The sequence below is a fragment of the Sinocyclocheilus anshuiensis genome, unplaced genomic scaffold (assembly GCF_001515605.1).
Source record: "Sinocyclocheilus anshuiensis isolate Anshui unplaced genomic scaffold, SAMN03320099.WGS_v1.1 scaffold78, whole genome shotgun sequence".
Classification (NCBI taxonomy): Eukaryota; Metazoa; Chordata; class Actinopteri; order Cypriniformes; family Cyprinidae; genus Sinocyclocheilus; species Sinocyclocheilus anshuiensis.
This window is the reverse complement of record NW_015544250.1, coordinates 2,691,457-2,700,898: the sequence shown is the minus strand read 5'-3', so window position 1 is coordinate 2,700,898 and position 9,442 is coordinate 2,691,457. Positions and strand designations below refer to the sequence as shown.

The 9,442-nt window shown below is 38.2% G+C and overlaps 1 protein-coding gene across 1 annotated transcript in view; it reads left to right on the top strand.

Annotated features, from left to right (window-relative positions):
• The first annotated feature begins 3,794 nt into the window (after nucleotides 1-3,794).
• Nucleotides 3,795-9,442, top strand: part of LOC107697934 (homeobox protein Hox-C10a-like) — a 53,193-nt gene continuing 47,545 nt past the window's right edge. Inside the window, exon 1 of the mRNA XM_016498809.1 lies at nucleotides 3,795-4,069. The gene's annotated coding sequence lies outside the window, so the exon portion shown is untranslated. The remainder of the gene's footprint in view (nucleotides 4,070-9,442) is intronic.

Genomic DNA, 9,442 nt, shown 5'->3' with positions numbered 1-9,442 from the left:
CAATCTCTCTATATCTCTCTCTATGTGTGTGTGTTTGGTATCTGTGATCATGGGTATGTGGTTTTAACTTGTTTTGTGGGTCTGTGTCACTTCTGGTTCCCCAGGCCTCCACACAAAATGGTCATAAAATGTCTTTTTTTTCAGGGCAACTGTGTTAAAAGGAACACCTGTAACTCGAATCAGTGTTCTGGGCCGAGATGCCAATGGCATCTTTACAGCTCTTGGAATGAGGACACACACCTAAATAGACACTTTGTGTATACGAGCGAAGCAGCGCACGAATACGCATTCCCCAGCCGGAGAGAGGCCATGATGTCTTGAAGTGTGCATGTGGATAGGGACCATTTTGCCTCGGTGTGCATGTGTGTGTTTGCACAGGCCCAGTGCAGAGGGGGATGGGAGAGCGTGCAAGGGCCCTGAGGATTCCTGCTAATGTTTTAGTCATTCGCTAGCCCCTGGGCTGGCGGACACATTCAGTGAAAAAAGCATTTGAGCACCCGCGATGATTTACCATTTATTTGGACATCTGCACTGTGCTTTTGCACCTCCAGCAATATCTTGCTTTCCTCGTATTTACGCACAAGCTTACAACCTGACCTCTGCACATCGTTGCACATTCCCCCCTCATCTTTCGGCTGATTCACCAGCCAAGTATCTGCGCGCATCTCACCTGCCCGGTCGTAGCACTCTAAATCACGTCCTCTTCAGATCACACCTAACTCATGCGGCGAGTGCTCTCTGGCCTCGCTAAAATCTGCTGCCCTGCTGACACCCAGCACATCTCTACCAGCTGGGCTCACCGATCCTACTGACAGCTGCCTGGTACTGTGCACAGACCTGGATGGCATCCAGAAAAGGAAACCAATTTTTTTCTCTCTCTCTCTCTCCCTATCTCTCTCGCTGACATGACATCCACACCCTGCACAGAAATTCCCCTCCACGACTCCATTCTGGTAAATATGGAGGGATATTTGACATTTGCCCCCAGAAGCGGTTGCAAAGTCATTTGTTGCACTTTTCTGTCACGCTAGGCCACAGCTGCCGAGAGTCTTAAGAATAGGAGAGGGGATGGCCATCAATGACAGGTCTGAGTGCTGTGGGTGGGACTGCCTGTGTGGCATGTGTGTTGAAAGCGATGGCCAGAGGCCTTCTGTCTTTTCCAAAAATATGGTGTTATTAGCCCCCGTCTGTCCATAAGAGACACACACAAACACTCACGCACAAACACAGCAGGCAAGCCATAATTAGCAGAGGAGCAGACAGACAGGATAATTGGTGGACGCTATATGTTCACGGCTCTGGTTCAAGTAGGGCTTGCCACAGAGTGTTTTACACCTCAAGAGGACAAATAGCTTGAGGAAGCAAAGTACGGATGGATTTATTGGTCACCTCTGAGTCTTTTGTTTTGAAAGGCCTACAATAAATCAGAACGTCAGCTTTTAAGAATGGAATGACTTCCACAATGTTTGAAGAGTCGATTTGAAGACATCGAAGATTTATTTATTTTATTTTTTTTATCTGCTGTAGCTATTTTTGAAACAATAAGTCTTCAAAAGAGCCAAATCTCTGAAATGGACTTGCACTGGCACCCTAAACCTAAAACGGCACTTCTGATGTGTTCTTGGAAAGGCATCAGTAGCAAAAGTGGTTTTGAGATCGTTCGCTCTGTACCACATGCGCTAGAACATTCTGACCACAGTCAAAAAAACAATGGTACACAAACACATGACCACTAAATTCCTTCCAGTCTGTACTTTTTAACAGTATTCATAGTGCTTTTCAGAAGTGAAAATATGCTTGTCGTTTTTGACTGATGAAGAAAGATAGCATGGGGGGAGGTGAAGGTAGCTCAGAGGGAGGGAGGAGAGAAAGAGAAGCCATGGGGGAAGCTGCGTTTGGACATGACATTGTAAAACCTGAAGGCCTTTTATGACTTTTAGTGCCAAGGAGAATATACCACAACAAGATCTCGGCTCACGTCACAAACCTGTCTTTCTGCCGCTCTTTATTTGTCTGTCTCTCTGTCTATCTTTCTTTCTGTCTGAAGATATGAAAACTTAAGAATGGTGGATGATGTAATTAGTTTCATATGGGTTTCAGGCTCTGTTGGCATACAAATGTAGCAGCATGTTGTTTGAGACATGTTTACAGCCAAACATTATGTCTTCCTATAAAAGTGTTTTGTGATAAAAGAACACTGGTAACTGTGGGACAATGATTAACATCACAAGGATGGGAGAGGAAGTATGAAGTGAAACTGGATTGGATCCAGTTTTGAGTCATGTGGGATTTTGACTGCCCTCATATGTTAGAACTTATCTGTCTGTGGGAGAAAAAAAAAACATCAGATTGTTGCAGTTATGATATTAATGGCTTTTCCTCATGGCTTGCTGTTCTCAGGTAATGACATCTGGGTGTTTACTGTGCTGACTGGCTGAGACTCTCTGCAGGCGGAATGAATACCTGAAGGGTGGCTGGATGGCGCGGCGAGCCAGTTAATGAGGATGGATGGTAAACAGACAGCAGCAAGGGCCAAAACCAAGGTCTTGCCCTTTGGATGGAGCCAGTTCGAAGCCAGAGGAAAGTGCCAGCCAAGCAGGAAGCAAACTCACACTCCCTATTCACTGCATCATAAATGCTCTCTTCATTCTAGCCAAATTGGAGGTGTTCCTCAAAAACTTGGACATCATATAATGTATCTACTGATATAATTTATATGTCCCACTTAATAATCCATTATTCAGGTATGTTTTTTCAGGTATGTGGATTTCCACAGCTACCGCCCAGTGGAAGCACTATAGTTGAGATATTCATTAAGACAAGTGGACTGTACCGCACGGACCAACAGAAGACTATGTGTGGTGGAAAAGTAACTGAACTGGATTATGTAATGCTTTTGAGTGGTTAAATTTGAACTAAATACTCTTCAGAGTACCTCTTCAAAGAAACACATGCTTATGGCAAATTGGTCTGTTGCAAAAAAAAAAAAATCATTACAAAACAGAGTTGCTTTAAAGAATTGTTACATATATATGATTATTACTAATTATTATACATATTATGCATATCACTGTAATGTGTAGGCTATAGCATAAACACATGGAATGTATAAATCATTTGCTCACTAGCGTTCCATTTCTTTAAATAAAGTCTTGCTAGCGAGCCAAAATGAATTCCTGTTTTATTGCTTCAAAATTGTGGTCGATTAGTTTGTCTCTGTGAGAGTTCAGATGTGGGCTTCGTTGAGCCAGCTCGAATGCTATTTTACATTTTTAGAAAGGAAAATTCACGGACTATTTTCCATATTCATTTTCTCCATAGACATTTCAAGAAATTAAATAGGCTAATTAATAGCCTAGTAGACTTAGCTTTTAACCAAACTGCCATGTTAAGATCGCTAAACATTTGTTTCTAAACGGTTATTTGTCGGAAATTCGTAAATTCAATCCGACATGACGTGAAAACCGAACTAGGCCTACTTAAATCTACTCTATGTAGGCTAGTTTATATTTACATGCGCAAAAAACATAAAAAATTTAAAACGAAAAGCTCATAAAACCCGTTAGGCCTATTTACATGACATTTTAAAATGATCGCGGTTTCATCTGTCCTGGTCATAAAATACACACATGCGCACAAGCACACGGAACAGGCTAAACCCCAGGACGCCAATTACAAATAATCGTTGTAAGATCGACTTTATGAATTCACTGATAGCCTACACCTGCATTTAACAAAGTGTTAACTCGTTCACAAGACAGCCTAGATGTCTCTGATAAATGTTGTAAAGACAGCAGTGAAGAAATTTGTGAAAAATCTGTGTTTTGTTATCATATTTTCCGAAAAGTAATGTAGCCTACCGATTATTTACATATGCACACTATTATTATTGGACACTGATTACTATGAAAATAATATTCGATGCCATGAAAGCAGGTTAATCCAGTGACGAGTCAGAAGCGCTTATTACAGCGGCCTAGAAACATGTGAACATTTGATTTAATGTGGAATTAGCAGCCTTCCAAGAGGGCCAACAAAGCATCGATGACTCTGCAACTTGTCTTAAATGGTAAACTAAATGTTTATGTCTTTGGCCGCTGTGCCAGAATTGTGATTCGAGGCTTTCTCACAATAGTTTGATCCTCGAGTTATGTCCTCGTTCTTTTCACTAGGAATGATAATTTCCAAAATAATAAAAAAAACGAAACGTGTCTTAATTGTATTTTCACTACAGTTTAGTGACTCTTAAGTTACCAGTGTAAGTTATTGCATTTTTATTGTTAAGTTTCAACTAATTCTAAAGGGATGTTTAAAAAGAATAAAGGCTTTATTATATTGGGCCTGAAATTCTTATTTACATTTACATTTATATTTAATCACTTTTAAATGAACATTAATCTTGCTTTATTTGACTGTGGTCGTTTCTCATGAGCAGCACATTCAAGTTAATGTGTCTTGATCTATAATGTAAGAACTCTTACTTTTTGACACTGGTTGTGATATCAGCCATTCACCTTGTTATGGTTCACCCTCTGAACATTAGAAAACGTTTCTGACCTTGAGAAGAGGAAGCTAATTTTTAAATGAGACAATTTGAAATTGATGCTGTGAGAAGGCAGGCAAATTGTAGGAATTACATTATAATGCTTCAGTTTGGTCTTTTTTGTCCATTTTGTTATGCTTCAATGTTGTGTGCAAAATTATCAGGTATTTTCCAATTATGAGGTATTTGTATGATATTTTTAATAAACTACTAAATTATATTCACTGTTGAATGTCTTGAATGAATTAATTAAACAATGAATCATTTATATAGCGCTTTGTGTATTGCTGTATACCCAAAGTGCTTTACAATCATATCATTTGATCTCTCCTCAACCACCACCAGATTCAAATTTATTATTTGTTTCAGTTTAACTAGTAAAGCTGCCATCAGCCCTTTGATGTTTTAATATATAGTATTATAAAGAGCTTCATGAAGCCAAATGGTATAAGTACCATCCCAAATATGGAAGGTGTTGTGTGTGACCTATTGCATTGGTCCATAATAGAATAATTTTCATGCATATTCATACACAGCCCTTTTAGGTCTGTTCTCTTTGTTTTGTATGGGAGTGGAAAGACAATAAATGGAAGCCATTGCATGTGGCTTTGTAACAGACGCTGTCCAAATACAAATGATTTAGTCTATACGTGGGACTCAAAGCTTAGCAAAGAGACACAGATAGTGACGGATGCTCCCTGGTTATTTAATTAGAGGCGGCTCTAACGTTTTCCATGTTTCTCTGGAGTGACTGGCGTACTGTAGGGAGGGGGAGCAGTGACATCAGTGACTTTAACTGGAACCAGATGGAGACTAATTAACAAAAGGGCAATGCTGTAATGGAAACTGAATCAGTGCTCACATACAGGTGTCAAAAAAAATAGAGGAAAAATACCCAGCCATAACTGATGGGAGAGAGATCACAGTAGGTTGCCTCTGATGGACCTGGTTCAAGAGAGACATTTTTCCTCCATTGGGTCATGACTGGAGACCAGGAGCTTAGCTTAGCTTCAGCAGTGTGGCTTGGGTTTGAGGCCTGGCCTTCACCACTTAAGGCACAAACCGAGTTGAATTTTCCAAAAGCTTGCTGTGTACTGTTTTGCATGATGACGAAGTCTTTTGTCATTAGCTTTTTTTTTTTTTTTTTTACTGTTGAGTGGAATAACAATTGATGCTTGGTATAGATGTGGCAGGAGACTATAAAGGAGTGGGTCAGACATGGTTGCATGTTGTGAATCATGTAAAAACTAGAGGTTTCTGGGAAGGACAATGATAAGTGTGGAGTGATTAACACCACAGATTGATGTTGCCTTAGTCTGCGGTGAACGCTGTGGTCAGATGCAATTCAGTATTGTCATATAAAACGCTTAGCTTGGCTAACAGCTGTGCATTAGTGAAAATTACTGATTTACTCTTTAAGGCAAGACGGCACAGGTGAAAAGGGTAAAAAGTTTAACTAATAACCATACTTCCCCAGTTGATTAATCACAGTACATTAAGACAATTGTATTTTGTTTTACACGTTTTCTGAAAATGTATATGTAAATATGCAAATGAGGCATTATCTAATTAAATATGCCCCAATTTGCATACATTTCCAGAGCAAATCTGAACATTGAATGAACCAGGTTCAAAATTCTTGTTTAATTTTGATATAAGATTTGATGCCATGAAATCTGGTTAAATCCGGCAATTCAGATACAAATTGTAATTGAAATCTACAAACTCAAACAGAGTAATAGTATCAACACTTAAATGTGTATTTTGGATGTTTTCTATCCACTTGTTTGAAAGCAAAATTGCCCTAAATCTTGAAATCTGATGAGTGCATGGAAAAGAAAAAAAAAATCTAATGTAAAAATTCTAACGCTTTGTATGTAGCTTATTTTTTGTATCGCTAAAAATTTTGTATCACAGAAATCATTTTACATTAAAGAAATAATTTGGCATTAACATTATCTTTCCAGTATTTGCTGTGATAAGGCAGCCTATAATAGCATTTTCTAGGTTCATATCCATATATTCAGTGTTGTACCTTATAAATATCCTGGAGAGGTGAAGTCATCCTGATTTTGCATCGCCTGTGATTTATTATTTATATGAAGGACAAATGGTGCAAATCAGAATAGTACTTTATGGAGTGATGTTAGACTTGATTAAAGAATGCTGACATAAAGCTTGGCGGCTAACATATGGGAAAAAGAAGGGGTTGTGCTGTTTTATTCAGGTGCTCTACAAACTGAAAAAATACTTTTTTGATTCTAAGTGAAGGCCATAGTAACTGAGAGCTGTGTTTTTATATATATTGTTTTCATGTCGTTTTCATCTTTACAACAGTATATTGATTCCTAGATGACATCATCATAACTAGACCACCTTTTCTATTATCATGCAAATTAACAATATTCTATGGTTAGTATGATATACAGGCTTGTGGTGTATTGGAATACTTGTAAACTTCACCATTGCGTGAAGTCTCCCCTCTGGCTCTAATTTCAAGGACATGTCGTAGGAAAAGAATGATAGAAATCAACAGAATTGGCATTTGAGAGAGGTTTCTGACAGACTGAGTCTTATATCTTTGTCACCACATTAAAAGTCTATTATTACTTTGTGTTTCTTTGTGATGCATATCTGTATGCAGTGATGCCAAGAACCTCAGTAAAAATACTGTTTGCAGAGCTGTTTAGTTATCACACTTTTTTTTTGTTTAAAGGCACTTTTATTGTGTTCCCTGGTCATTTATCTTGCTTTTTATAGATATAAAATATCTATAAAAATATAAATTCTATAAAGTAGCTAGTAAGGTGCATTAATGCAATGCCATTAAAAAGATCACTCCACAATCTAGTTACGAATTGATGCATTATTATTTTATTCCTTTACTTTTGAACATTGTTGTAAAGGTTTAAGTTTGGATATTGATCTTTTCCAGCAGTCCTCTTCATCTTTTTCTGAAGTGGCATGTTGATTTTTTTTTCCTTGTAAATGTTTTAATTTTTTATATTTTTCTTAATAATGCAAACGTGTGGCTAATATTATCGGGATTGCATGAGTTTCTATTTTTATTGCTTATTTATTGCACATTTTCTTAAAGCTGATGTGTGTAATTATGTTCAAGTATGTTCTCTTACCCCAGCTCAAATTCAGTGTCAATATGTAATCCATTCATAGGTTTTATTCTGCCCAAAAAGTACAAACATTGTGGCTTGGTAGCCCTATCCAAACATTGGTGTTTTTTTGAGCATCTGATCTATCTGACACAGCAACATTTGTTTAATGAATGACAATAGCGATGAGTTTGCCCGATCAGTGGTTGGAAAAAAAAAAAAAAGATTTGTTTTATTCTGTTTAGTAACAATAGTGGTGCACACCTCAGTATTGCATAGTATCTGGAGTGAACTACAGTTTTATGCAAACCACTATTAGTCCTTGTACATTTGGTGCATATTAAAGGTCAAGGTTCAGCCGATTAGCAGTGCCTGACTATTGTACAATAGTTTTTGTAGGGCTCTTAAAAATGTGAAATTGACATATTCTTCCTTGTCTGGTGCCCTTTACATCACCGCTCAGGTTAGTTGGTAGTGAAGGATTTGAGACCAAGAGACTATGGTCAATCTCAATCTGTGTTGTCATGACATTATCTTGCAGCTCCAGAGAGTTTAGTCACATAGCGTTACAGCTCAGGAACTTTTGTGGTCCCGTGTATAAAGATTTCAAGTTGCATGCTTCTAGGGGTCCCGCCACTGAAATAAATAGGAATACTAACAGATTCTCAAGGTTTTATATTTACCTCCTTGCATACTATACCAACCAGGTTATCACTCTTGGCCAACCGGCTATGATAGTGCTTTTATCCTGTAATGTTACAAAGCTTTTAAAAAATATTGTAAAAAAAAAAAAAAGTATTATCGAATGACTTGGAGAATTCCATGTCAAAACTATCCATCACATTAAAATAATATACACTTGGAACCACAATTATTTGGACGATTGTATTATTGGAACTATTTAATTGCTTATAAAATGCACTTTCTCCCAAAATGTGTTATTAGTTAATGATTTTGCTTGTATTTTGCCCAGATTGATGACGAAGACATTAGGTATAGCCAAACCATTACCATTCAAAATCTTTCTACTTTTTTTTTTTTTTTTAATGGGCGGGGGGGTTAAATGTTTGGAATGCAAGGGCGGACTTACCCCATTAGGCAAAGGTAGGTGACCGCCTTGGGCCCCCAAAAGCCAAGGGCCCCCTAAAATGCTTTTCATAGGGTGGTGGTTCTCAAACCTCTCCATGAAGTACCCCCAGCACTGCACATTTTGTATATGTCTCCCTATATCTGACACACCCACTTCAGGTCTTGCAGTCTCCACTAATGAGCTGATGAGTTGAATCAGGTGTGATAGATGAGGGAGACATACAAAATGTGCAGGACTGGGGGTACTCCAGAACAGGTTTGAGAACCACTGATATAGGATATGCGCATTAAGCGCTGACACGCGAACGATTGCTGTTTACGGTGTTTATTACCACGACAACCGTCTGCGTGTCCGAGTTGAATGTGTTTCTTGTGTATCCTGGTTTAAGGAAATTAAAATAATAAATAATTTAATTAGAGAGTTCAACGCGCTGCAAATAGAAAAAACACCTGCAAATTAAGAAAACAACTTCATCAGTTTGCCAACACGCGCTGCAAATGCTCACAACACAATCAAATAAAGAAGCGCACTGCAAATAGAAAAAGCGTCTGCAAATTAAGAAAACAACTTCATCAATTTGACAACACGCGCTGCAAATGCTCACAACACAACCAAACAAAGAAACGCGCTGCAAATACAATTCTTTATTTGGTTGTGTTGTGAGCATTTGCAGTGCGTTTCTTTATTTGTTTGCGTTTT